Genomic DNA, 27,718 nt, shown 5'->3' with positions numbered 1-27,718 from the left:
GGCAGGCCTTGGCCATGTGGCCGACCTGCCTGCAGATAAAACACTGGTTCGGGAGCCCCGAAAACTCCACTCTCTGATCAATCCATCCCCCCCCCCCCTATCCTAGGTAGCTGAATGACCTTCGGAAGGGAGGAGATGTCAGGAACCAAAACTCTGACCGAAGGTAGCCCAGCTGCTCCAGCCACCACTGAAGCTGCTGTGGGGCCAGTCTCAAGCACCGAGCCCACCAATGCTCCTAGCCTAGAGAGGAGCGGAAGGTACTCACGGCGGAGTCCAGGGAAGCAAACTGTAACATGAAATAGGCGCTCTCCCTGCTCGGCCGCTGCTGGGTCAAAGCCATGCTGCCAAGGTCTGAAGAATGCCCAAGCGCCCCTGATGTCAAGGGGACTCATGGCTAGGACTTGGGCCACGCTCTGGGCTGTCTCGAACTCAATCTGGTAGTGTCCACGGCCTAGTAACTGAACGTCTAGGATCTTGCCCACATCTGCAAGAAGGCGGGCTTGGAGAAGATGCCGGATCTCCCCTCTGCTGGGGCGAGTGCCGACTATACGGCAGATGATGGAGTGTGCCTGGAGGCGTTCCACCTCTGCGGCGAGGCTCGCTTCCTCTTCTGGCGAAAGAGAAAGCCTGATGGGGGTATCCTCAGGGGCGGGCGAGGGGGCTGCGGAAGAGTCCCTCTGAGGTGGGCGGGAGGAGCCTCCATCAGAGTCTAAAGCTATGTCGAAGGCGGAGAGTCCTGCAAGAACCGAGCTGCGCACAAAGGGCGGAGGGGAAAGGCGGAAGGCAAAAAACCCCCAGGGGACGGAAAAAAGCAGAAAGAAGGGGAGGGGGGGGGGGGTAAGGCGGGGGCGAAGAAAAAACCGGGGGGGGGGGGGGGGGGGGGGGGGGGGGGGGGAGCAACGCGAAAGGGGGGTGGGGGGAAGAGAGGGCGGAGGCTGGCGGAGGGAGGGCGCGGCGCTGAAGAAGGGAGGGGGGCGTGAAGGAGAGGAGCAGGGGGCGGCGGGCGCTACAGTGCTGGGCGCGGGCGGGGGGCGCAAGAAAACCAGGCCGCGGGGGGGGGGGGGGGGGGGGGGGGGGGGGGGGCGCAAACGCGAGGGCAGTAGAAGCACAGGGCAGGCGGGGGGGGGGGGACTGACGCGATGGCGGGAAGGGGGGAGGGCGTGCAGGCAGCAGCGCGAGCCGGGGGGGGGGGGGGGGGGGGGGGGGGGGCGGAGGCTTCAGCGAGCTGATTCTTTTTACCTAATTCACCCTCTCCCTTCATCTATCGGACTTTGGATGATCGGAGGAACTCATACTCTCCATAGTCTCCAATCTATGGAAAATTAACTATCATAAGTGTCTAGAAAACTTCAAATCCTTGTCACTCCTAAAAGTTTGCTCAACAAACTGTTGTGCTTCCTTTTTCCCAAAAGGAATCTCCAGAGGATGTAACTACCCTTGAGCCCTAAGGTGCTCAGTCTTATTCACCCGATATTGATGACATTTCACCACATAGTCGTGGACTTCCATCTTCGTCTTTGGCTAGTAAAACATCCATTTTACCAAATCATTGGTGTGGTGTACCCCTAGATGACTTGTTGTAGGAGAGTCATGACATTCGTAAAAGGATCCTTTCGTGATCTCAACACAATCCAGTACACAGAATCTTATCATTGTGGAACAACTCATTCTGAATCAAGTATTGACTACCAACCACCCTAATAGGTGGTTTGACCCCTTGAGTCCTAGTGTAAAACTGTGGAGAACCCCACCTGAACCTGTTGCCAATACTGACTAAAATGGTCATTGGTTCGACACAACCCTCTCATTGGTTAACGCTAATCTTGGTGAAACTCAAAAGATTCATCTCCCAAATTCGACTCAAAGCATCTGCAACCCGATTTAAACGACTCTTCCTGTATTGAATCTCCATATCAAAGTCATGCATATGCTCTGTTTATTGTGCCTTCCTCCCTCTCAATGCAACTCTATCATAGATGTACTGGATCGACTCATGGTTAGTCAAGACAGTTGTCTCCAAATTTTTGATACGCCTATAACCACATACAACTCTTTCTCTTGAGTATGATATCTGACTTGGTTATCATCAAGCTTCTTGCTTCAAATGCCCCATGTCCCCCCCCCCCCCCCCCCCACCCCTTGGAACAAGGTAGTCCCAATCGCATGATCACTTGCATCAGTCTCAACCACAATTGGTTAGCGAGGATCTGGTAATGCCAAAATAGGTGCATCCTTCACCTTGAGCTTAAGAGTACGAAAAGCCTCATCAAGCCTCTCATTCCAAGTAATAGGACTATCGCACTTTTGTCCTTGTCCTTTGAGAAGGTTCAGAAAGGAATAGTCAGATTCAAATAATCATTCATTGACTTCTTAAGAAAGGCGATGAATTGCAAGAATGCTTGAGGTTGCCTCACTGTTCAAGGAACCGGCCAATCCAACATCTTTTGGATCCATTCAAGATCAATGCTCATACCATCTTGAGAAATCCGATGACCTATGTGAGCTTCTTACAATAGAACTCACACTTAGGAGAGTCTAGCATAGAGTCCCTCCCACCTCAAAATCCCAAAGACCACCCTAAGATGCTCAATATGCTCCTCGAGGCTACGACTATAACTAAAATATCATCTGAGAATACCACAACCAACTTCCCCAAACAATCCCGAAAGAGATCATTCATCATCTGCTGTTGAAAAGTAGGAGCATTTGTGAGCCCAAAAGGTAATATGAGAAGCTCATAATGGCCATAGCCGTACGGAAGCCTATCTTAAAGACATCTTCCTCGGATATATGTATCTACTGGTGATAACCAATGCGAAGGTCAATCTTCATAAAATAGGCATCTCCTTGAAGCCTATCTATCAAATCATCTGCTCTAGGAAGAGGATACCTATTCTTAATCGTAATTTATCCAGCTTTTTGTAATTCACACATTTGGCAAGTACCGTCCTTGTGCTTCAAAAGTACTGGAGCGCTCCCTAAGGAGTTTTACTCTAGGGAATGCTAGTAAATCTAAGGATACCCAAGAGTTATGAGACATTGCGGACGGGACGTTACAGACGGCAAAGGTTGTCCCCTAGGTATTGTGGACCCACGAGATCTTGATAAGAGTTGGTGTGGTACGTATCTATCTTATCAATCTCATCCTCCTCCAACCAGCTCATCTTGTAAGGTGCAATGCTTAGAGGTTGAGACCTCGGAAGCAAATCAATCTTATGATCAATCGACCTACTGAGCGGTAAATCATAAGGCAATTTAGTAGGGAAGATATCTACAAAATCCGCCTTAATTTAATGCCTTCTAAAGCGTGGGTTTCTTAAGTATCGATCTACGAAATCTGCCTTAATGCCCTAAAGCTTGGGTCTCTTAAGTATTCAACTTGATTGTATTCCCACTACGATTAACATTAGAAGAAAGGGAGATCAAGAACACATTAAAATACCTCATAATCTGATTTTTTAATAATATTATGAAGTACTACTAAATTTACAAGAGTAGAGAGTGACATCGCAAAATCACTCTTAAGACACATCAAAAGTCCCTCCATAACAAAGGGCTTAAGTATGACCCTTCCAATCTGCATGAACATCATGGCTGTAAAACCATTCCTTTCCTAGAATAACATCGACCCTATTTGGATTCATAATCGAAAAATCTAGGGCTTCCATGTAATCTTCGATAGAGATCGCCAACTGAGAAACTTGCTGGTCCCAAATTTGTACATGCCCTACCACCAAGTTCACTTTATACACATGATCACTTGGTTGCGTCTCCACTCCCAACTTTTGCATAAGTTTTGCATTCATGAAGTTGTGAGTACTACCAAGGTCAAAAAGGATGTGCATAGTCTTCCGCAATATTGATCCATACATCCGTATAAGATCATTGGGAATGAAGACTGACAAGTTGAAGTTACATTCTATGCTCTAGAACTGTAGTATCAATGAAAGAAATTTTACGGTTACCTCTTGCTTTAGTCACATGAGCTACCTTGGGCGCTTTCTTTGCCTCTGGACAACTCGCCTTCATATGGCCGTTCCGGCCACAAATGAAACACCCACCATCTTGGGAAGTTCAGAGACCTTGAAGGGTTTTTTTTCTCTTTCTTTGGATTGGAATCACCTGGAGTGTGGGTTTGGTTTTGATTCTGTGAAGCCTTCTCAAAAAAAAAATCATTTACGTTGGAAACCTTCTTCGAAACTATCTAGAATGTGAGATTTCTGAGAGATGTGTTTGTGTCCAGCTAGCCATCGTCTCCTCATAAACCCTAGCTTAGTCAAGGCATTCTCAAGTGTTTGGCTATGATTGTTCCTCACCTAAAGTTTGCAATCTCGTGCCAGCCCATGTATAAAGAATCCACACAAAGTCGTGGCATCCATGTGCTTGGCCCGAGACTGCAACTCTCTAAACCACTATAAATATGTAGCAAAAGACATGCTCTGCATATCCAAGTCTACAAATTTGGACACTGCATCAAAGTGTTTGTCTATGATTGTTCCTCACCTAAAGTTTGTGAGCTCGTGTGCCAACCCATGTATAAAGAATCCACACAAAGTCGTGGCATCCATGTGCTCGACCCGAGATTGCAACTCTCTAAACCACTATAAGTACGTGGCAAAAGACATGTTCCGCATATCCAAGTCTACAAATTTGGACACCACATCAAAGTCATCCTTTGCCTCAAAATCGAGTCTGGAAATCTACCCATGTAGAGGTTTTATCACTTAGCTCTCTCCACCAAGTAAGGACTTTCCCCTTTAGGAGACCCCTCACCATCTATATCTTTGTGGTATCCAAAAAAGGGGTGAAACTCAAAGTGATCATTCCACGGTTGAGCCAAGACTCTACAACCTTCAGTGTCCTCTCCTTCTTGTCGTCACTCTCAAAAGCGTTCAGTATGAGCCAAGGAGCCACTACAACCGTCAATAATTGCCCTCTGGAGAAGTAACACTTGATCGCGTAACTGCTGAATATCAGCATGTAAGCCAGCCTAGATTTTGGCCATCTACTTGTGGAAGTAAGTTTTTCTACCCCCTCGACCTTTTCTTGCTCATACTCTATTTGATCCCCTTGAGGTTAAGGATGCTTCTCATGGTCCGACAGGGTATCATCAAACTAAAGCACTTCTGCCATGGATAAAGTGGAGGTAAGTCGACTGCAGCTGCAAGAGAACTATGTGCCAATTCTGAATTTCAGAATTTAAAGAGAGGAAACTATCCTTTTACGTGAGAAAAGATGCAAAAAACACCTACCAATTCTCCATGCACAAGAGATGGAAATCATGTTGTGAATCCATGCAACATACCTAGATGTGTCTATTGAATGCAGAGCCCGTGTGTATATTGTAGGTGTCTTGCATGGGCATTGTGCCCATGTAGAAGCTCCTTCATGTGAAAACTCCCGCACACCACTTTCTTCGACTTTTATTTTTTTTCTTTCTTCGACTCTTACACATGATTTGGGATAGGAGATTGAATTTCAATATTTAACGAGGCTGGCAGATAAGGAAGATGTGAACAAGGTTAGTTTAGGGCAAACTGTTTGGCATGCACTTAGTACGGCAGTCCATGCAATGGATCGTACCATGCGGCTTTTGGTGGATTGGGTTTGGTTAATAGCAAGCCGCGGATGGCTTGTCATGGTCGAATGGATGGGCAATTCTTGAGCGTATTTTTGAAGTGTTCGTGGCTAATCCACTCTCTTACTTGAAGCATTAAAAAGCGTGCACAGCTTGGGGGTGAAATTAGGGATTGGTGGACAATGCCGACGTTGGGCAAACAGCTTTGCTTTGACCTCTTGGGCATGCCCACCTCACTTCATTAGCGCGTTTGTAGGCAAGTTTTGCGCCTTAGAGGGAGATGAGGAGCCTGATTGATTTTGTGTAAAGATCTCCATTTTGGTGCATGGAACTGAAGGCTCCATATACCTCAATTTGGATGCCCATTTGATTGGAGCAAGATGGAGGGTTCTCTCCGGTGTGGGCATCTTTTCAAAGTCTTGGCGTGCAATGTGCAAATGGAGGGCTAGTAGCCCTAGTGAGTGTGTAGATACCAGAATTGCAATTTAAAGTTGGGAAGAAAGTGGTAGTTGAGTTGGGTTTGGACTTGGTGGGATTTGCTTTTATATTTGTTTATCATTTGGAGACAACATACTTGCGAGCAAAACCCAACTATACCAAGCTCTATCCTCCGTGGGAGCCAAAATTAGTCAAGGGAGGGTTTAGAAATTTATCGCACAAACCTGTTTGTCGATGTGAGTGGTTCATGGAGCGCTTCCGGGTTGTGTCAGATAATGGATGGGCTCATAGTCGTGGAACAACCGCAGGTTTCCTTGGGTCGGAGAAATTTCCTGCTGCCGCCGCTTTGTCAGCTTCTGCATCAGAGTTACTTTGTTGGGTCTACCAGTTAGTTCTTGGGCTTTTTAGTAGCTTTGCATGTCCTTGGCCCGTGCCTTCTTTCTCTGTCGAGTGCCCTGACCTTTCTTTGTCGACTGCTCAGCCTTGTGCTTGTGTCCAAGTGCCTTCTCTTTACGAGGTACTTGTGAGTGATGCTATTGACTTCAACTTGGCCCCGGCCTTCTTCCTATGACTTGCCACGTTCTCTTGTGCCTGGCCTTCTCCTTTTGTCTCCGTCTTTCTTGTTGTTCCCGGATTTTACTCATTGGTCGTGGCTTTTGTGTGGTTCTTGGCTTGGTTGTACTTGGCTTTGTTGGTCTTGACTTTTGCTCATAGGCCGACTTGTTCTCATCTTTTGCTCGTTGTGGTCGGTGTGTTGTTCTCGGCTTTGTTGGTGTTGGCTTTGTAATGCTTCCAGCTTTATTTGTTGGCCAACTTTGTTAGACTTGGTGCCCCCCTCCCCTCCCCCCCCCCCTCTCTCTCTCTCTCTCTCTCTCTCTCAAACACACACTCACGCACGCACACACACACACTCTAGAGTGACACAAGGATATGCAGCCTTGAGCTTACTTGAGCGGAGTGCTTCGAGGCACATTTCCAAGAGCCCAAGGTGAAGGATTGGCTTTTTGACATCCTCGTTACACCAACCTTGATGTATGGAGAAGCCTTTTGGGGCCAAATTTATCCGATGAGGATTTGTAGCAACTTGCATAGTTGTTAGGTACGATACCGTACCGTTCGTACGATACGATACCGTACGGAAAAATATGGTACGATTTAAATTTTTTTCTTATCGTATGATAAAATACGGTGTTTTAAAAAAATACTTATAAACTTAGGTATTTCCAATTCTAGATATGAGTATTTTAAAAAGGAGGGAAGCATCGTAGTACAGAGGAAGCTCAAACAACCATAGATAAGCAAAAAAAAAGACCATTACCTCCCAAAAAAAACTTTTTTTTGGGAAAAAAAAATCGAGAAACAATTTTTTTTTTCTTGAAAAATCCATACGAGTCCGTATGGTATCGTACTCTATGGTATTCCGTACGATAAGCCATTGTACATCATACAGAAACAACCCTGGTAGTAGCAAGTTGGGAGGCCTAGGTCATGATGTTCTCTCATATGATATGCAACAAACCATTAGTCCCACACGAGATTATAATCATTAGTCCCACACCTGATTTTCGAATAAGAATTTGCTACATCCTTGATGGTAGTGGATGCACTCTTCCAGAAAGTCACATACCTCTATTGCATTAGTCGCATGGATCCCCACATGTACCCAAGGCTTTCTTTGGAGTCCTTGAGACAACTAGCACTCGAGGGCCACCCTGGAGTATGATATGCTTGAGTTTCCACACTTGGTTCTCAAGATATGGGCACCCTTTCAATTTAGTTTAGACTCCCCTTTGATGTAACTCTATCATGAGGACACCAACCGAGTTATGTGGCTAGATCTTCTTAGCCTCTACATGGATCACACCTTCGGAGCTCCCACCAAAGATGCACTTCTATAAGCTCAGGCTCACTTAGGTTCATCCAGCAGCAGCCAGGCTACTTGAGTGTGCACATGTCCCATGCCATGCAAATTGCAATTGGACGAATATAGGTTTCATCCCACCTCCTTATAGTGGAGACATGGAAAGTTGAGCACGTCTTTAGAACCAAGGAGGAGAGGATCTGTCGATTATGTGACACAGAGGTTGAGACAAGGGAGCATTACATATGTTGGTACCCAATATACTATGAGATATGTGCAGGAGGTTTCATTATTTGTTCCATGAGGCATTTGGGCAACTTTCCAAGATCATTGGCTTCCCAAGACCAGCATTGCCTAGGGATCTTCCTACTTGAGCTTTGTAGACATAGGGACACTTTCTCGAGAGAGCTTTGGCCCTAGCCATTGGCCACCCCTCTCTCGCTAGCCAATCATTTTTAGCTTCTTTCGGACTCAGGAATAGAATTTTATTATATGGAAAGTGTTATTTTGAAATTCCATAGAAAATGCGAGGAAGTTATAACAAAATTTTTACATTAAAAGTATAATTCTTTCTTAATTGATACAACACGTGGGAATCTTATGCATAAACTATTTTTACACTAAAGGTGTAATTTTCATCATATTTGATATTTTCAAAAAGAGGGAAGGTTATGCATAAATTATTTTACTCTTAAGAGAATAATTCTTATCATATTTAATGTTTAGAAAATGTGAAGTTTATACATAAATTCTCATATTAGTAAAAGTGAAATTTTACCATATTAGATACCTGGATAATGCAGAAAGGTTATAGGAGAAATTTCATCATATTGAAAGTGTAATTTTAACCATGATGGATACTTTAAAAATGCGGGAAGGCCATGCATAAATTTTCATAACATAAAAAGTGTGATTTTGAGCATATTCTATTTTGGAGAATTTATAAGAAGTAATGCATAAACCTTTTATTTAATAGAGGAATATTGAACATATTTTATTTTGAAAAATTTGAGAAAAAGAATATGAAAATATTCATAAGAATGCATTGCGAAAAACAAGGACAAACTTTTAATCACGAACATATCTGGAAAGGAGATATACGAATACGTTCTAAATAGAAATGCTAACCGCATTTAGTTAACATGTTTCTACATCACCAACTCCGTAAATCCCAGATAATCTAGATTCAGACCTGGATAATCTAGATAATCCAGATTGAGACCTGGATAACCCAGATATTTCACATTCAGATCTTGATAACCCAGATAATCTAGATTCAGACTTAAATAACCCAGATCATCTAGATTCAGACCTAGATATCCCAAATAATTCAGATTCAGACTTGGATCTCCTAGATAATCCAGATTCAGATTCGGATATGCCAGATGTTCCAGATCCACATCCAAATCCGGAGATGTCAGATGATCCTGGTTAGGACTGACTAAAATAAACCTAATAAAGAATCTAATTTAAACCGTATTCCGTCTCTTGGTTAAGTTTTTGACGGGAAAAAGATTTTCGAGAAAAAGATCAGAAATATGCTTAATTGGATGAATATAAATATTTGTGATTAATTTATTCCAAGATTCCCTGCGAAAGGATACTTGAAAGGATCGAGGAGTCCAAAGTGAACGGAAATTCAAACTTAATTAAGTCGATAATAAAGTTGTCTTTAACTAAGTCAAGTAATGGCCGATACTTAGAGTATGAAAAGTAGAGTAACTCTAGTCTTAATCTGGTTGATTTGGAACCAAAATTCTCATAACTTTATCAAGGAAAGTTCATAGCCAAATCTGAGCGAAAAGAGACCATCTTGTTTGTGGAAATCCAAATAAGATGTGGAATGACTTTGAATGATGTGAAATAATGTGAAATGATGTTGAATGATGTGAAATAATGTGGAATAATGAGGAATGATGTGGAATGATGAGAAATGATGAGGAATGATGTGAAATACTATGAAATAACATGGAATGATGAGAAATGATGTGGAATGATGAGGACTGATGTGAAATGATGAGAAATGATGTGGAATGATGAGAAATGATCGGAATGATATGTAAAGATGAGAATCTTACTTGAAAAATGTATTTGCATGTGAAACCTGTTAAAGATTGTTTTATGTCAAGAATGCTGGAGGAAGTATTTTGACTATCTTTTGGAAAGAGGTTGTGGACCTAGGTTGACAATGTTGCAACAACCAGACGGAGAGTCAATGAAGGACGTTTCGCGTGGCAAGGTCGGCTGAGGTCTTGACCACCAGTCTCGGTTCGGTTAAAATGGTGAGCTTCCGGTACAGTGGATGAGGGGCCAAGGAAGCGGCCTATGAGTGAAGCGCTAGGTCACTTGTGAAGAATCCTAGAGGGTGCTGACCATACGGTGCTCGAGCTCTTGGTCACCTAGGACACCTACACGTGCATCGAGGAAGAATGGAACATTGAGTTGGAGTTGTTTTCTGAACACGGGTCTGGATCTGGTTGGTTGACCTTGTTGGTCTTCAATGGATGAGTCCATGGTGCCTTTCTGGTAACTGGATCTTGTTGGTTGATCTAGCTGATCTTTAACGGAAAGTCCATATGGATTTTATGGATAAAAGAGATCATACTCCTGGGTACTATGAGTTAGGATCCATGAAACGATCCCTGAGTGAAGTACTAGGTGAACTTAGAGGAACTGACCAGGTGGTGGACGCTGTGGTTGTCGATGATGCCATAGGTACGCTGAGGAAGGTATGAATGGAATTTGGATTTCATGGTTGAAAATTGGAAAGTCGAAAATTAAAAAAATTTGGAACTTGGACCCTAGAACTGGAATACTGAGGATTATGATAGAAACATTGTGGCTTTATTGCAATTCTGTTTTGAAAATAGTTGAATTTGATAAAAGATAATTTTATATAGGTGCGTAAGTGGTGTTTCTATTTAATATTTTCACATGAGTGTTGGCTAGGGGGCCTGGGAACTCTTTTTCGTGGTACCCGGGACAAAGCACAACCAAATTTTTATAAAGAGTGATCCCACGAATACAGTGGTTGGGTGGTTGGCTAATCCATGGGCCGGCTGGATTCCTACAATAAAGTTAAATCATGTTTAAAGTTACGATAGCTGAAGTAAGTCACGGGATAATTCTTGTTCTATGGGAAAGGATCAATGGTTGTGTCTCCCTTGATGGAAAAAAAACGTTGATCTCTATGAACCAAGTGTAAGTTCTTCTTTTGATTCGGCCATGCAACTTGCGGTTTCGGTCGAAATACAAAGGATAGATAAGGCTCTTGACTACCTTGGAAACATTCAAAAAGAAATTCCTAGGAGGAATCGCCTATGTTTTCCCAGCAAGCAAATTTTTTCTATGATCGGTTTTGGAAAGAACAGAGGGATTAGTCTCTTGCCCGGATATTCGTGGGCGAGGAAGTAAGTCACTCTACCCTACATAGTCGTTATTCCGATGCCTGTTTTTTAGTTAAACTACATGGTAGGGTTCTGACATCTGGTATTAGAGCGTTTGGTTGAAGTTGATAAACCAAGAAGCAAGAATGTCAAAATTTTATGAGTTATCAGTGAAAGATTGTAATTGTGTGTTGAAATTCATACGAGTTGATATTCAGAATGGAAATTCATAAATTAGAAATTGGGTTTTTAAATGGAAGTATCGCATTTGTGTGGAATCCCCGATCTTGCTTGAGGCCTAGATATGATGGCATTTGCCTTATAGCACGAAGGGCCGTGAAAACCCGTATATACCGTGGGTATAACTACATGTCTATACTGACAATACATGCGAGTGAATCTAAGACCTTGAAGTTATATGCTCTATTGGAATTTTTTTTTTCCAGATGATTTTATTTTTTCGAATGTTGGTTGATATGATTTTAGAATTCTGGTTGAAGATTGATGGATTGATTTGGATTCTGAATGAAGGATGATAATTTTTGGAATTAAGTACTACCTTGGGAGTAAGAAGATGATTTTTATCGAGATTACTCCCAGTTTTACGAGATAAAGGCATCTCGCGTTTTTCAATTGGGAGAGGATGTAAGATTCTCAAAAAATTTGGGATTAAGGTCCAAAGAGTATTCTAATGGGCCTATGGGATTAATCCAAGTGTTTGGATAAGAACAATGCAAGAAGAAAAGAAAATCCACAAAAAATGAGTAAATTTTCACATAAGATGAAGAGTTGACTAGTACTGGTACTGACTTGCCTTTATGTAGGCGCCTAGTAAAAAAGTATTTCCCTCCTTGTTTTCAGCATTTTCAAGCATGTGGGTGACACCTTAGCAAACTAAATTAAATTTGATCAAAACTAAGTCAAAAGTGGATCAAAATTGACAAACCAAACTGAAAAAATTTTAAATTCAGTTTGCCTGGTTAGATACTCACTTTTTCCTATAGATATAGAGGGTTTCCCCTTTAGAAAATTTAACAGTGTGAATACATTGTTACCGTCATAATTTTCGGATAGCATTGGACATTGATTTTTACCATAATTCAATTGTTCTCTTGCTTTAACCTCTTCTAATCTTGGCAAAGTTGCTCTTAGAAGTGGAAGGAAGCTCTCTCCTCAAGCCAAAGGACCTCGAAAATCAAGAAGTAAGCCATAATGCACCATATAATCAGATACCATGCATCCCAAATGACATATACTATATCCAAAGTGAAATGACCACCAAAAATATCATCAAATCCATGGTCCAAATAACTACTCATGTGAGAATCTAGATATGATGCATGTAAATCCACATAATGCACCATATAATTAGATACCATGCATCCCAAATGACATATACTATATCCAAAAGTAAATGCCCTAGCTCCAAAGAAAATAGGATCATGGTCAACATCCGTTAGAAACCAAATGAACACATCTCAAGGTTAGCATCATGCGAGGGTAAGAGTGAAACAATCAACCCATGTAGCATCACTCAAAATGTCAAAAACATGATTCACTACATCAATAGGCATATGGACATGAGCCAAAACATGCACAACCTCCTCATGTGCAAAACCCTCTGTGTGTGTGATGATATAAGATATTAATATACTCATCAACATCATGATAATCATCATTGAAAAATGAAGAGGTATCCTCACATGAAAGATAAATGGTATCATCCCCTTGATCATCATCTATGACATCTCCAAGGCCTCCAAGGTCATCCTCATAAACATGGTCTATCTCCATCATCAATGATGCACCTATGTGACCTATATCCCATGATAAATCTATCTCCAATAATATAGGATCTAAGGAGATGTCTAGATCAAATGTAAATCTCTCTAGATCCATATGCGTAATCCTCTCTCCTACGAAGCCTCACCTCAACAAAATCATCACTATGCTCATGTGCAATGTTTGACTGTCCAAGTATATATACTAAACCCAAGTAAAGCTTCAAAAGGTACAATAATCCTAGAGCACATGCCTTTTATAGTCCTAAGGCCCATGTGTCCTAATCCCACATGTAAATGACCCATAAGCCCATGTGCCTAGGCCCATCCCATGTGCATGTGCATCCTAAGAACACTTTGTTTACAAATTAGTTGCAAAGCTAATGTGAGTAGTTTCTCACCACAGTAGTGTGCATTTTGTAGCACACAAAGCTATGCTTGATGCATCAAAATGTGTTCCTTGTTTATCATACCTTGATAAGATTGTTAACAAAATTTACTTTTGGATTGATGTATCTATTTTAAGACAGAATTTCAAACCTTTGTTTGTGAAATGAATACTTAAATTTTGGATGTTCTACAAATACATGATGTGAGATGGTTAGTGAGAGGAAGCATTATGGTGAGATTAACAAGAATAGTTAGCTAGAGGAAGTGTTAGTGAGATTAACAAAAATGATGCCTCCTATCTTGGAACCTTGGAACGAGGGAGCACTTGCCTAGTATGATAAATTGCAGTTTTAAAAAAAAAATTTATATGCTTGCTGATGTTCTACACTAGTTGAATATATTGAACAAAAATTTCTAAGGATGTTTAGGATATAAAATTGATATGCTTATTGAAGCTCTATGCTTGTTTTGTATGTAATGCTTGTTACTCATGTTATACACTAGTTGAATATATTGAACAAAAACTTTTAAGAAGATGTTTAGGATATAACATCGATATGCTTACTGCTGATGTTCTATGCTACTTAAATATATTTGGACAAAAAGTTCAAAGAAGATGTTGGAATATAACACATTTTAGCACATGATGCTTTAAAGTGACTTTCATGAAGGATATTTTTTTTAACAAGATACTAATGACACTTATACTTGAAAGGCTTCATATAAGAAACCCGTGGTGGTATATTGTGATATACAAATGACGAAGGTAAGGCATGTGCACATAGACCTTTGTACACCACCATTTCTAACGTAGTTGTTGCAAGGCCATTTCAAACATAGTTGCAGGGATTCATCATTTCCTACTTCTCTATCTCATCATCTTTAGTAGGATGGAAAGTTATGACTGTTGCAACGTCCTGACCCTGTAGCCTTCCTTCTTCCTATTTGGGTTTGATTATGGCCCCCTTCGAGCTTGTGGTGGTAATTAAAAGCAGATCGATCATCTCACGGATATGTGTTCTCTCTCCATTAGATAGGGTTGAATGAAACACACAAGAAAGGAAAAATAATTCATGAATTTAGAAGAAAGAATTCTTCTTTTCCCTACTTTTCATGGTGGTTAATCATGAAATGGCATGTTGTCTATGTATTCAAGAGGTCTCATTGAATCTCTTCACTTTCACCCTTCTCTTGCTACTTTTCAATGTAGTTTCAGGCTTGGATATGAGAAAGATGAAGCTAATTGTTGTGGCCTAATCATCAAAAAGAGAAAACCACTCCAACCAAGAACGGAGCAATAACAGCTATAAGGTGGTACGGGCAGATTTTCCCACCTTTATGAGTGTTGAGGAGCTACCTCAACGAGGGGATAGGGGCATTTAAAACATGCACCAGGGACATCATGCTAAGAGGCGCAAGCTAGCTAAAGAATGAAAATATTAGCTGGCTCGCCTACCCGGATGGTTATTCAATCCTATTCGACAACCTACTTATCCACCCATTGTTGTTGTATGTCATCAAAATCTAGGGTTCAGCATTTTTAGCTATATTTGCACAAAGCATCGATGACTCCTCCCTTAGTGTCTAATGCAATGCCTTTCTTATCAATGTGGAGGATGCGTAGCATCTAGTAACATTTTCAAACTTGATGAAGCTACTGGCAGGTAGTTCTAGTTCTTTTCATTTCATCTGTTCCTTGTGAAAGGGAATAAATTCCCTTTCATAGTGGAGGTGGTGGAGTATTTGGGTCATATTGTGAGTCATGAAGACATTAAGGTAGATCCAAAGAAGGTCCAATGAGTCAAGCAATGGCCTACTTCAACCAACACTACTCAATTGAGGGAGGGGGAAGGGGTCTTTCTTCCTTTTATAGAAGGTTCATTGAGCACTATGCATGTATTGCCACTCCACTCAACTGATACACTCAAGAAAGAGGCCTTATTTTGGGATGTAATAGACAAGAGCTGCCAAGAACTCAAGGAAAACCTTACTTCAGTCCCTAACTTGGTATGCTGTGATTTTTTCTCACCTTTTATCATAAGGACATCTATCTGCATGTGGTGACCAAGAGCATGGAGTGATCGCATATGAGAGTAGGAAGCTCTCACCAACAAAGAAAGGTCTTTGTATGTGTATAAGCAAGAGGTGTTGTCTATCATATGTACAATATCATATGTACAATTAAGAAGTGGCATCAGTGCATCTATAGGAGTCATTTCAAGGTGAGAAGTGATTGTAGGCTGCGAGAGTCTAATATGCTTTCTATTTGGATGCTTATCTCATGAAGAGATGGCTTGAAGGGATGCATAGATGGTACACATGCAATTTTCAGCTCTTCTTATGCTCACACGAGACTGGTTATATGGGATTTATAGCCATGTATTTGGGGTTTTGGCTAATGGTGGTGATCATAGGCATGCTTGGTACTTATGGCTTCTATTTGGATGTTGTTTTGGGTTATATGTAAGAAAATATAGCACATGGAAGGGCTTATGCATGGGCACAAATGAAGCTTAGAAGACATGCTTAAGGAACTTGGAAGTGAAGAAATACACTACTACCTTTGGTAGTCTACTACATGGGATGGTTGCTTTGGGCATGAGAATATGGCTATGGTGGTTGGCATGGAACTTTTGTATATGATTTTGGAAATTGTATCATTTAATACCCTAAAAGATTGTAAAAAGTAGTAGATGGTCATTTAGTTGAGAAAAAAACTATAAATAGGGATGAAGGCCCATGAGATAGGAATTTTGGATCATTTCATAATTTGGACATTGTGTCTTTCTATTGATACTACCTTGATGGCTTTCATGAGAGCTAGCTCATTATCCCGTATTTGTGGATTATCATATAACCTCTTGGATATGGCTCAAATCTAACTATCTCATGTAATCTCTTTTCTCTTTCTACATGATGATGATAGTTGATCTTGTAAATATTAGATATGGCTATGGTTTCCTTGTGTCTATTTGGTAGTGTTTGTGTGGATGTAGTGCACATATTAGATCAGTCAAGCATTGCTACAACCCTTATACGTGGCAACACATGGGACTTACACGTGGCAACATGTGGGATACGTACACATTGATACATGAGATTTACACTCTAGTAATGCAGGGAATATGCCAGCGTTGCGTGGAAAAACTCATGGCGGCATATATTATTGCACATTATCGCTTATAATAATAGATGCGAATGGGTAATGTTCATGGGGGTGATGGTTGTAGTCCAAAGATCCACTGATATGTAGCATGGGGGTTCCATCGGTAGGGATACAAAGGGCACGTGAGTATGGTGTGTGGCCGGTAAGGTACACACTGGACACTCGAGGTCATTGGTATATATAATGGTTGGGTGATTAAACATGGTATGCCAAGTTAGGTTTTGTTGAACTATTTTTGAGTTCTCTCTCTCACAATTTTTTGGATGAGGCTAGATTCAGAGAGCTAGAGCTCCCTACATGGAGGCTTGACATTGGTATCAGAGCTTCTTGGCTATGGGGAAAGGCATGCAGCAAGCTTGAGCGTGGAGATCATCAATTTACAAACTTGTTCATGCTACCTGCTGCCATTTGTCCATTTTTTCATCCATCCATTGACACCAGATTTTCGTCGATGCTTGCCATTTTCATCACGTCTGTTCACTACTCCTTTTGTCATTTTTATCTATTGCCATCATCATCGCGGCCATTTCTATTCGTGTTTCCTTGATATCATTGTTACCACGTAGCACTAAGGTGTGGCTAAGCATAAATCCCCTTGGTGTGGTTCGTCTTACACAACCAAGCGACGCCATCATCGTTGGCGGGGCCGTCGAGTCTCAACCGAGAAAAAAACAAGACCACATTTTCTTTTACATAAAGTCTCTTTAAAAAAAAAGAGATTAAGGTTCTCTATTCAAAGGTTTGAAGAGGCAGATTATGCACAGTGCATCTCAGAAAAAAAATATCTTCTCCCAGTGGTTCACAGGCTTGCACAATCCACAAAGTTATAGGTCTACACAACATGACCTCAGCCTACATTGCCGTCAACATCCTTATTACGACTAAAGGGCTCACTTATCCCTTCTCTTTCTATTTTCTGTCATTTTGTGCTGTTGCATATTAGTTAAAAATAGAATCTAATTACTCTGCCCCACAATTACCAGAGTTTGCCCCTCTTTGCCAACAAATGCATGATTTGCAGGAGCAAATGAACTCATTTATGAATGATATCCACACTATGTTAACACATGCATTACCTCAGCTAACTTTGGATACCCATCACTTGGGTAGTCTTGAGGGTACACTGGAAAAGGGATTTGAAACCACCAAAGTACACTGGCACTTTACCTTCTTGGATGGCCTACGAAGTAGATCAGTGGATTTCTAAGTGGGAGCATTAGAATCCAACATGCTGCATATAATTTTACTAGAGAGTAATTAGAAAAGAAGTTTTGTGCTGATTTGAAGTTCTAATACCTTGTAAGAGGACACAACGTGCGGTGTAAAGCCCCAAACCGATGTGCTCCTATATAATAGATGGTAAAGCCCCCACACACTCAAAAGAAGTAGGATCTTTCACAATACAAAACTATATAAATGAAATTGCATAATAACAAAGATGAAGAATAATATTGTATTATTGAAGTGATATAATAGATGGTAAAGCCCCACACCCGTGTGCTCCTATGAAGGGAGTTTTAATGGATGATCTGGAATTGCTAAGCCAGAGGTTGTATGCTAGTAGAAGCAATGGAGTAAACTTGCATTGATGACTATGAACAGTATGGAGAAGGGGCTATAGATCTGCATATGAGGTGCGGCTATGATATGGTTGCGTAGGTCCATGGTCATAGCTGGTACCATTGCCCGCGTGGTGTAGACTTGACCCATAAAGATGTACTAGAGGCTACGTAGAAATTTTCCCACCTCCCATGGGACCCCGTTTGGACTCCTTAGCATATAATAACTATAATTACAGCCACCAAGCCCTCATATTAGAAACAAGAGTCACTCCAAATATGCTACAAGGAAAACTTTAGAAAGCATGGTCCATCTATCACAATGGAAAAAGATGATTGTCCGCACTGAAAATCTTAGGTGCAAAATGAGGTAAAATGTGTTAGAATGTAGAGAACATGTGCACTCGTTTTTTGGGTAGCCTCACATATGACTTATACCATCAATAACCTTTTATTTTTCCTTCATTATTCACTATTAATATTGTAGCATATTAGTCTACTCACATCTACTAAATTATAATTATTTGGAATCTTTTTTTAAACTTGCACATTACTATTTAATTACAAGTATTTGGAATCTTCTTTTTAACTTGCACACTCCCATTTTCATTTGTGATGAGCTTGCCAAATCTCCTTAGCATAGCCAATCATGGTAACAATGCCTTAAAGAGTAACGAAATTTAAACATTATAGAATGTCACTTGTAATCATGAGTTGACTACACATCTAATGACAATAAAATCCTATTTATTTCTCCTTTCTATATAGAGGAGTTTAAACTTTCTAAAGCTCTCTTGCAACATATAGCATTTTAACCTAGAGGGTCTGATCTCCATACATGGATAAGAACGTCCAAGTAATAATTCATCCTTTAATTCCTTAGTTAAAGAAAAACTTCAAGCTCTTTGAATAGAGTGCTTATAATGCAACAATGGGAATGCCACAAGTGAAACCAAATTAAGCTTGTGTTTGCTTAGCCATTATCTTAGCTTAGGTCTCAAGACCACATGCAATGTTTGCAATGATGGAATCATGTAAGTGGTTGTAGATTTTGGCACGGTGATCATAATCTTCTCTTTGATTGGGGGCTTGAATATGAATATGGTGTATACCATGAGTCAATGATAGGTTGATGGGCTGACCATCCTCATGAGCTAAAAATATTGAGTGTGAAAGCTCATGACGAAGATCAATCCATCAATCCATCATCGAGTCATGGTGTGCACCATAATCATAAGAGAGCCCCCAATCAAAGAGAAGATTATGATCATGGTGCCGAAATCTACAACCACTTGCATGATTCCATCATTACAAACATTGCATGTGGCCTTAGGACCTTAGCTAAGGTAATGGCTAAGTAAACACAATATTAATTTTTTTTTTCCGTACGACTAGTCATATGCCTAGAAGCCTCACTCTCAACAATGATCCAAGAATCATCATGTGCCATAATATTAGTTATCTCACTGGACACTTCTTCAATGACAACAAATAGCTCTATTTATGCAGCATGACTAGATTCTTCCTTGGTCTTTAGAGTGCTATTCTTGCCATCTTCTTTCTTTTCTCTGCTTTCTTATGATAGTAAAAGCATTTAACCTTTTTCTTCTGGTTTGAAAAGTTAGAATCTTTATCCTTATTCTTTTTGTTATAGATTGGAGAAAGCTTGGTTGTCACCATTGTGACTATGCATCCTCATCTCGTCTATCCCGAAGTGATGAGCTAAGATCCTCGAATGTGAGAGCTATAGGAAGGACACACCAACATTCAAAGACATAACAAAATTATCATACGTAAGGCAGCAATACCATTAGATAGTGATGAGCGAGATTCCTGCAGAACACTTTTATGCTTATTGCAGCTATCTAGTCACAAAGGTCTTTGATTCTGGTGAAGAACATGTCCACTTTTTCACCTTCATTCAATTTCTCTTGTTAAAGACAATTTTTTGGATTTTGAATCCTTTAAGGGATTTGACTTCTCGTAATTGCAGAATAACATAGATAAAGAACAATATTATACTACTAATGTGATATAACACATGGTAAATCCCCACACCCATGTGCTCCTATATAATCGATGGTAAAGACCCACACACTCACAAGAAGTAGGATCTTTCACAACTCAAAACTTTATAATTGAAATTGCACAATAATATAGATAAAGAACAACACTGTATTACTAAAGTGATATAATAGATAGTAAAGTTCCACACCCATGTGCTTCTATGAAGGGAGTTTTAATGGATGATCTAGAATTGCTAAGATAGAGGTTGCATGCTAATTGAAGCTAGGAAATAAACTCACATTGATGACTATGAACAATATGGAGAAGGGGATGGCTATGTGTCTTTATAGACCTGTATATGAGGGGTGGCTATGATATGGTTGCGTAGGTCCATGGTGGTGCCACTACTATACGGCCATCTCGGCTCATCTTGGACCCCGTTCGGACTCCTTAGCATACAATAACTATAATTGCAGCAACCAAGCCCTCATCTTAGAAATAAGAGAGTCACTGCAAATATTCTACAGGGAAAAGTTAAGAAAACATGGTCCATCTATCACAATGGAAAAAGATATATGTCCACACTCAAAGTCTTAGGTGCAAAATGAGGTAAAATGTGTTAGAATGTAGAGAACATACATATGTTCAGTCCTTTTTGGGTAGACTCACATATGAATTACACCATCAATAACCTTATGGTTTTCCTTCATTATTCACTATTAATATTGTAGCATATTTTCCTATTCACATTCAGGATAATACCTTTATGCCATCCATACCTTCTAATCTACATCTACTAACCCATTAATGGCCAACAATTTGAGCATCATTTAATTATAATTATTTGGAATCTTTTTTTACTTGCAGATTATAATTTAATTACAAGTATTTGGAATCTTCTTTTTTACTTGCACACTCCCATTTTTTTCGACAATGAGCTTGCCAAATCTAGTTAGCATATCCAATCATGGTAACAATGTCTTAACGAGTAACCAACTTTAAACATTCTAGAATGCCACTTGTAATCATGAGTTGACTACTCATCTAATGACACTAAAATCCTATTAATTGCTCCTTTGTATACATAGGAGTTCAAACTCTCTAAAGCTCTCTTGCAGCATAGAGGGTCTAATCTCCATACATAGATAAGAACATCCAAGTAATAATTCATCCTTTAATGCCTTAGTTAAACAAAAACTTCAAGCTCTTTAAATAGAGGGCTTATAATGCAACAATGGAAATGATGATAAAAATTAGAGATGGATTAAGTATACACCTTAAATATTTATTCTAAAGTCATTTAAAAAAATAAAGACACCTAGACATAAGACCCCATTACAAGTTTCTTTTCACAACATCCATCACGAGAGTGCCGACGAGTACTGGCAAATTAATCAGACATTTGAACTACCCTAAAGTTTTAGTTCGGTAACAACACAAAGAAGAATGAACATCAACAATTTGAAGTTTTTTTTTTAATTATAAAGATGATTCCATACGTACACATGCCTCGAATAGGCGCCCCCTCTCGAAATGATATTTTTCACTGTTACAAAAAAATAGTTTAATTCCCAAAATATAGAAGTTAATTATAATAGCACAAGCCTTGGGCAAACTACTAGCCCTAATAGCAAAACAAAACCGCAGCATTGAAGCATGTAATTAACATCATTAAACTTCATATTGGCTGATAAATCCATGTGCAGCAAGTAAGTACATTAAGAACATAGTAGAGCCACAAGTAAATCGAAATTAAGGTTGTGTTTTCTTATCCATTATTTTAGCTAAGGTCTTAAGACCATAGGAAACGTCTGCAATGATGGAATCACGTAGGTGGTTGTAGATTTTGGCATGGTGATCATAATCTAGAAGATTGAAGGCCAAGTCTAGAACATAAAGCACCTCAATTGTGAACTTCTTTCCCGGCCTATTCTAGGGGACTCCATGGCCAGAAGGCCACAAGTTTAGGGAACCCTATGTTCTCAAGTTGGGCATGTTCTGCATTTATTACATTCTAAGAGACCACATTTGAAGAAATAGGCATTGAGCATTTAATAGCCAATGACAAGCACATTATGCCAATTAGTGTATTTCTACCATACTAAGGTGAAACGAGAAAATCTAAAAGTACACTAAAATTAAAAAAAAGGACACTATCATTTAGACTCTTACAAAATGTATATATGTATCGATAACATAGAACCCTTAAAAGTGCATTTAGGATCCAACCTTTTGAAAAGTAATTTAGGCAGATTCCTGCCATTAAGCATACTCCTTGTTTAACACTAGCATGATTCTTGCGCTCTACAACACCATTTTGCTGCAGAGTGTCAATTGTAGTGAGTTATTGTATATGCCTCGTTCCTTTTGCAGAAATCCTAGAATTTATCAGACGTAAATTCTCCTCCTGTCTATTCTAAACTGGTTCAATTTTGTTCATATCTCAATTTAAACTAGTGCAAGCCATTCCTTAAACTTTCCAAAAGCATGAGACTCTTCTTTAAGAAAATACACCAAAATGATTTAGAAGACCTTAGCCTAAGGGTCAAGATTTTCTGAAAATTTTGGATTAAGGTTCCTATGGACCAGTAAGATTAATCCAAGTGTTGGGGTAAGATAAATCCAAAGAATGAAAGAAAATACCCAAAATGAGTAAATGCCCACATAAGATGAAGAGTTGACTGAGTACTAGATTTATTAGTTAAAAATTATGAAGTATTAATAAAAAAATGAGATATTTTAGAGTAATCATTTATTTTTGACACATGGTAAGGAGAAGGGTGCCTTCAAGGAGGTGCCTATTTCACATGTGTGGATGAGTTTTAAACTAAAAAATAATAGGATATTTTCTCTCTCCTCCTATTGTAAATCAGCTATTAATGTGCACGAACCTCCAGGTGCAATTATACTTATCTTTCCATAGAGTTTAGTGTTCCTAAATATGACCTCTTGTAGAAAGAGTTTTCGATGTTGTTTATCCATCATGCAAGCTTCACATACATTAGGATTGTCAAAAATTGGTGGCAAATGCTCAACTAGCTTACTTTTCTACATCTTTGAAAGAGTCTGCATACTAAGATACCCATATCTCTCATGCCATAGTTTTCTCCTACTCAAGTTGGTCTAGACCTACAAATGCCAAAAGCTCATACAAGTTATTCCTCTAATTCCATTTGTAATATTTAACCTTATCATCTCCATCAAGAATTATTGCACCATTCTTATCAAAGTGAACTTGCAAGTCATGATCCGCAATGGCTTAGATAGTAAGATAAGAAGGTTTCTCTTTATATTTCAAACCCAAAGACCATTTGAAAGACTTTTTATATAACCTTCTCTAGGTATAAGTGAAATAGTACTTGAACCTTTTATTGGGCACTTTCCATCATTGCCTACTGCCACCATGATGCCATCTCCCACAGGTTTTAGGGATGAATACTAATCCTTACAACTAGTCATATGCCTAGAAGCCCCACTCTCAACAATGATCCAAGAGTCATCATGTGCCATACTATTAGTTGTCTCACTCCAGACTTCCTCAATGACAACAAATGACTCTATTTATGTAGCATGAGCGGATTCTTCCTTAGTCTTTAGAGTGCTATTCTTGGCATTTGCTTTCTTTTTCTCTATTCTTTGGCTATGTGCCCTCTCTTTTTAAAGTAAAAGCATTTAACCTTTTTCTTTTGACACATTAGAGACACTCGTGTGAGGACACCCTATAGGGGTGTGGCCGAGTGGTATGGGATGCATGGGACACATCACTGCCTCCAGCTCAAGGATAGTCCAAGTGTGGACTACATGAAACCCATTTATACATTCTTGTGTATGTACGACCATAGGTCACTGATCTAGGTCCCAAAATTATATAGGGTTAGGTCTAGATGGACCTCAACAACCCTCTCCAGGTAAGAGTCAAGAGGGACAGGGGCCCTCTCAAGAGAAGAGTCCCTCTCGAGGCAAGGGTCAAGAGGGGGAAGGTCCTCTTGAGGCAAGAGTTGAGAGTCCATAGGCCCTCTCAAGGAAAGAGTCCCTCTCGAAGCAAGAGTCAAGAGGGCTGAGAGGGGAGGAGGGAGGCACTAGTCAAGAGGGGGAGGCCCTCTTGAGGCAAAAGTCGAGAGGGCCCTCCCCACTCACTCGAATCGAGAGCGCCCTAGTAAAGTTCAGATATATCGTGCAAATATAGCAATTATCATTTAGACATGGCCTTATCATATATAGGTGGCCGAGATGCTGACATCCAGAGCCCTGACATACTTTCCACATGGTGGGACAGATTTAGCACAATTGATTATCTGATGGGCTCTCTATCCCTGGTCATCATCAATAGCATCCCAGAGTTTACCATCCCCGTCTCTTCCCTAGGAGTTGACCACACATACCTAGCCTTTACCCTCACATTTGACCCACCTGCCATCCCTCCACCCATACCCATCTCCCACTACACCTTAGTCACATTGATCACATGAGCTGGATGCAGTGTACTTGGATCATATCCTATCATCACCTATTGGATCCAGACCTAAGTAAATAACAAGATGCTGACTAGAAAACAAGCGTGTACTTTTATGAAAAGCATCCACAAAAACACCTTCATTAGTATCTATTCACAATATGATTTAAAGTTTTGAAGACCAAATCCAAACCTTGCTTATGAACTACATCAAAGCATAGACCATGTTCTAATGACTCATCATGATCATGCAAAGTTTTGAAGACCAAATCCAAACCTTGCTTATGAACTACATCAAAGCTGAAACCATGTTCTATCATCATGCACACTACCTGGATCAAGCTAATTAGGGGCCAGGTTCTCTCGACATGAAGTTCTTGTTTCAGCCTTTTTATTTGTTAGCCTACAATATCAAACGGGCATCCAAATGCTAACAAATAGGAAGCCAGTAAATACACTTTAGAGGGACACATGCAATCAGATCGATACAGCGCTTTTTGAATCAAGCACTTCAGGGTGGTTAAACCTTGAGTCAATTGAGTAGAAAAACATAGCTTAAACCTCTATCGCTGCCTCCCGAGTCCCCTGCCTGCTTTGACCTGTATAATCAATCAATCTCTCTCTCTCTCTCTCTCTCTCTCTCTTTCCAAGCTTACAAATTCTCACAATGAGGTGGTGATGGTGGTGGTCATGCCGGTGATGCTGTTGGAGGGGGGGGTGGTGATGTCGCTGTCTTGCTATCGTTGCTACTGCTACTGCAAAAAGAACAAGAGTTCCACATACATGGGTGCAACGGTGGACATTGTCTCTTCATACAATTACCTAGGGGTCATTTTCACTGGCCCAATCTTCACCATGTGCCCTCCAGCAGGCTAGGCTGACACGGGGGTATGCAGCCTTAGCCATGCTAGAGAGACAGCAAAGGCAGAGGACAAAGGGTTTGCTTTTTGGCACCCTAGTCACACCAGCCATGATGTATGGAGTACCCTTTTAAACTTATCAAGCCCAAAGTGATGATGTTCTCACGTATGATCCGCAACAAACCATCTGTTCCACATGCCATTGTCCAGGCAGAGTTTACTGCAGCTCCCATAGTGATTGATGCCCTTTTTCAGATGATTGCTTACCCACATGAGCTTCAGATGGAGAGCCTCCCACCACTGCAGTACAATCTCAATGCACTGACATTCTGTCTCACAATAGCAGACAAATCGGGTGATCAGGACAGATATCCTTAGCTTGCACACTCATGCTATCTAGATTGCACCACCTCAGAGTTACCCACAAAGATGCAGTTCTTCAGAGATCACTTCTTGAGGCTCACACATGATGGGTTTATACAGAGAGCATGCTACCTTAATGTCCACATGTCACATGGGTCAGCTACTACAAGTCTCTTATCACCGCCTCAAGGTGGAGACTGGTAGATCAGAGGGCATACAAGGGAGATTTCATTGCCTCTTGAGAGAGAGAGATTCAGTCCGTTGACTCGGATCATTGATTATCCTGACCACAGCGATGCTTGGGACTCTTTCTACTTGAGGTCCGTACACAATGAAGCTCACACACAAAGCACCGCCTGGGCCGTGACTGTCAGACTCTGCCTCACTAGAGTCAAGACTGACGAGCACCATATCTGTCATTGCCGGTTTATTACGACCGGTTTATTATGAGATACAATGGAGATTCATTGCCTCTTGAGAGAGAGAGATTCAGTCCGTTGACTCGGATCATTGATTGTCCTGACCACAACGATGCTTGGAAGTTGGGACTCTTTCTACTTGAGGTCCGTACACAATGAAGCTCACACACAACGCACATCCTGGGCCGTGACTGTCAGCCGATCACTAGTTTTTTTTTTTTTTTAACAGTAGAATATATTAAAAAAAGGTGAGATTACAACGCCCCATGAGGAAGGTCCATGGGGGACCCTCAAGACTGCTAAAAAGCTAAGGGATTTAGCTACACACCAGAAGCACTTACAACTGGAAAATATAGAAACCGAAGGTCCAAAAACTGAGGGCAATTGAAAATGAGGATATCCTGTACATGAACCAACTGAATAGGTTTTATGGAACCCTTCAATAGCAGACTAAGACTGAACATGATGAAAAGACTGAAACAGTTGCCATGGGCTTGACCGAAAGGGTTTAATGTACCCCTCAAAAACCATCCGAGGCCTGAATATGATGAACAACATATTGAAGCCTTCTGTGGCATTCAAACTCCAAGCCTTGACACATGATTTCCTTCTTTTTGGAGAGAGACGAACTGAGCACTTTACTCCACTTCCTCCATGGAAGAGCCTGCCAGCGGCCCACTTCTGTCGGATCTCCACTTGATTGAATTTGATTGGTAAATTTGAGGACACTGTCAAGAAAAAGAAAGAAATTGTGATTAGTTTTAATTTCATAGAGGGCGTCATTCCTTTGTTTCCAGACATGCCACAGCAGAAGAATTGTGACAGACTGCCACATTAAGGGGTCAAGATGATGACATTCCCCAAAAGCACTTCTTTCCAGCTGAGTGGGGAACTTCTAATCTTCACAAAGGCCTCATTTAGTACACTCAAGAACTGTTTAGTGTCTGGGCAGGAGTAAAAGAGATGCGGGACAGTCTCTAGCTTTGCTTTACACCGGGGACAAATACCATTCCTATGACCCAGCTTCAGAGCCTTCTCTTGAGTCCAGTTTGCTTTGTGAATTACCAACCAAGCCAGAATTGCATGCTTCCTTTCTTGAGCAAAGGCCCAGATTAATTTGAAGCGAAAAGCCCATTGATGTTTGTTCCAGGACAAGGACCACCTTTTGTTGAGTTTGAGAACCAAGTTGCCTGCATTATATGAGTTAGGTAGCTTGACAAGGTTAATAGCACCCCCACCAAAGGGCTTTAGCAAATTCTTTGTAATCACATTTCATCCCCGGTGGAATGGCAACCTTCAGTGCATTATATCTTTGCTCAATCAGCTCAACTCCACCCCTTGGCAAGGTGAACTTATTACTGATTTGAACTCTGTTTAACATACCAGATGAGTCACATAGATCTCCCCAAACCTTTACTCCAGCTTTGAAACAAGAGAGGCCAATCTGAACTTGATCA

The 27,718-nt window shown here is 40.7% G+C and overlaps 1 protein-coding gene across 4 annotated transcripts in view; it reads left to right on the top strand.

Moving 5' to 3' along the window:
- Positions 1 to 27,718, top strand: part of LOC147610379 (TLD-domain containing nucleolar protein) — a 122,043-nt gene that overhangs the window by 76,488 nt on the left and 17,837 nt on the right. The window contains exon 8 of one of the 4 annotated variants that reach the window (XM_086786390.1): positions 14,645 to 15,885. The exons of the other annotated variants lie outside the window; for them this stretch is intronic. The gene's annotated coding sequence lies outside the window, so the exon portion shown is untranslated. Of the gene's footprint in view, positions 1 to 14,644; positions 15,886 to 27,718 lie in introns of those variants that run through there. 4 annotated transcript variants of the gene reach the window in all.

This window comes from Cibotium barometz, chromosome 49 (assembly GCF_041138505.1).
Source record: "Cibotium barometz isolate CiBa-2024 chromosome 49, ASM4113850v1, whole genome shotgun sequence".
NCBI classification, from domain to species: Eukaryota; Viridiplantae; Streptophyta; class Polypodiopsida; order Cyatheales; family Cibotiaceae; genus Cibotium; species Cibotium barometz.
The sequence above is the reverse complement of the archived record's forward strand: the minus strand, read 5'-3'. Positions and strand labels throughout refer to the sequence as shown.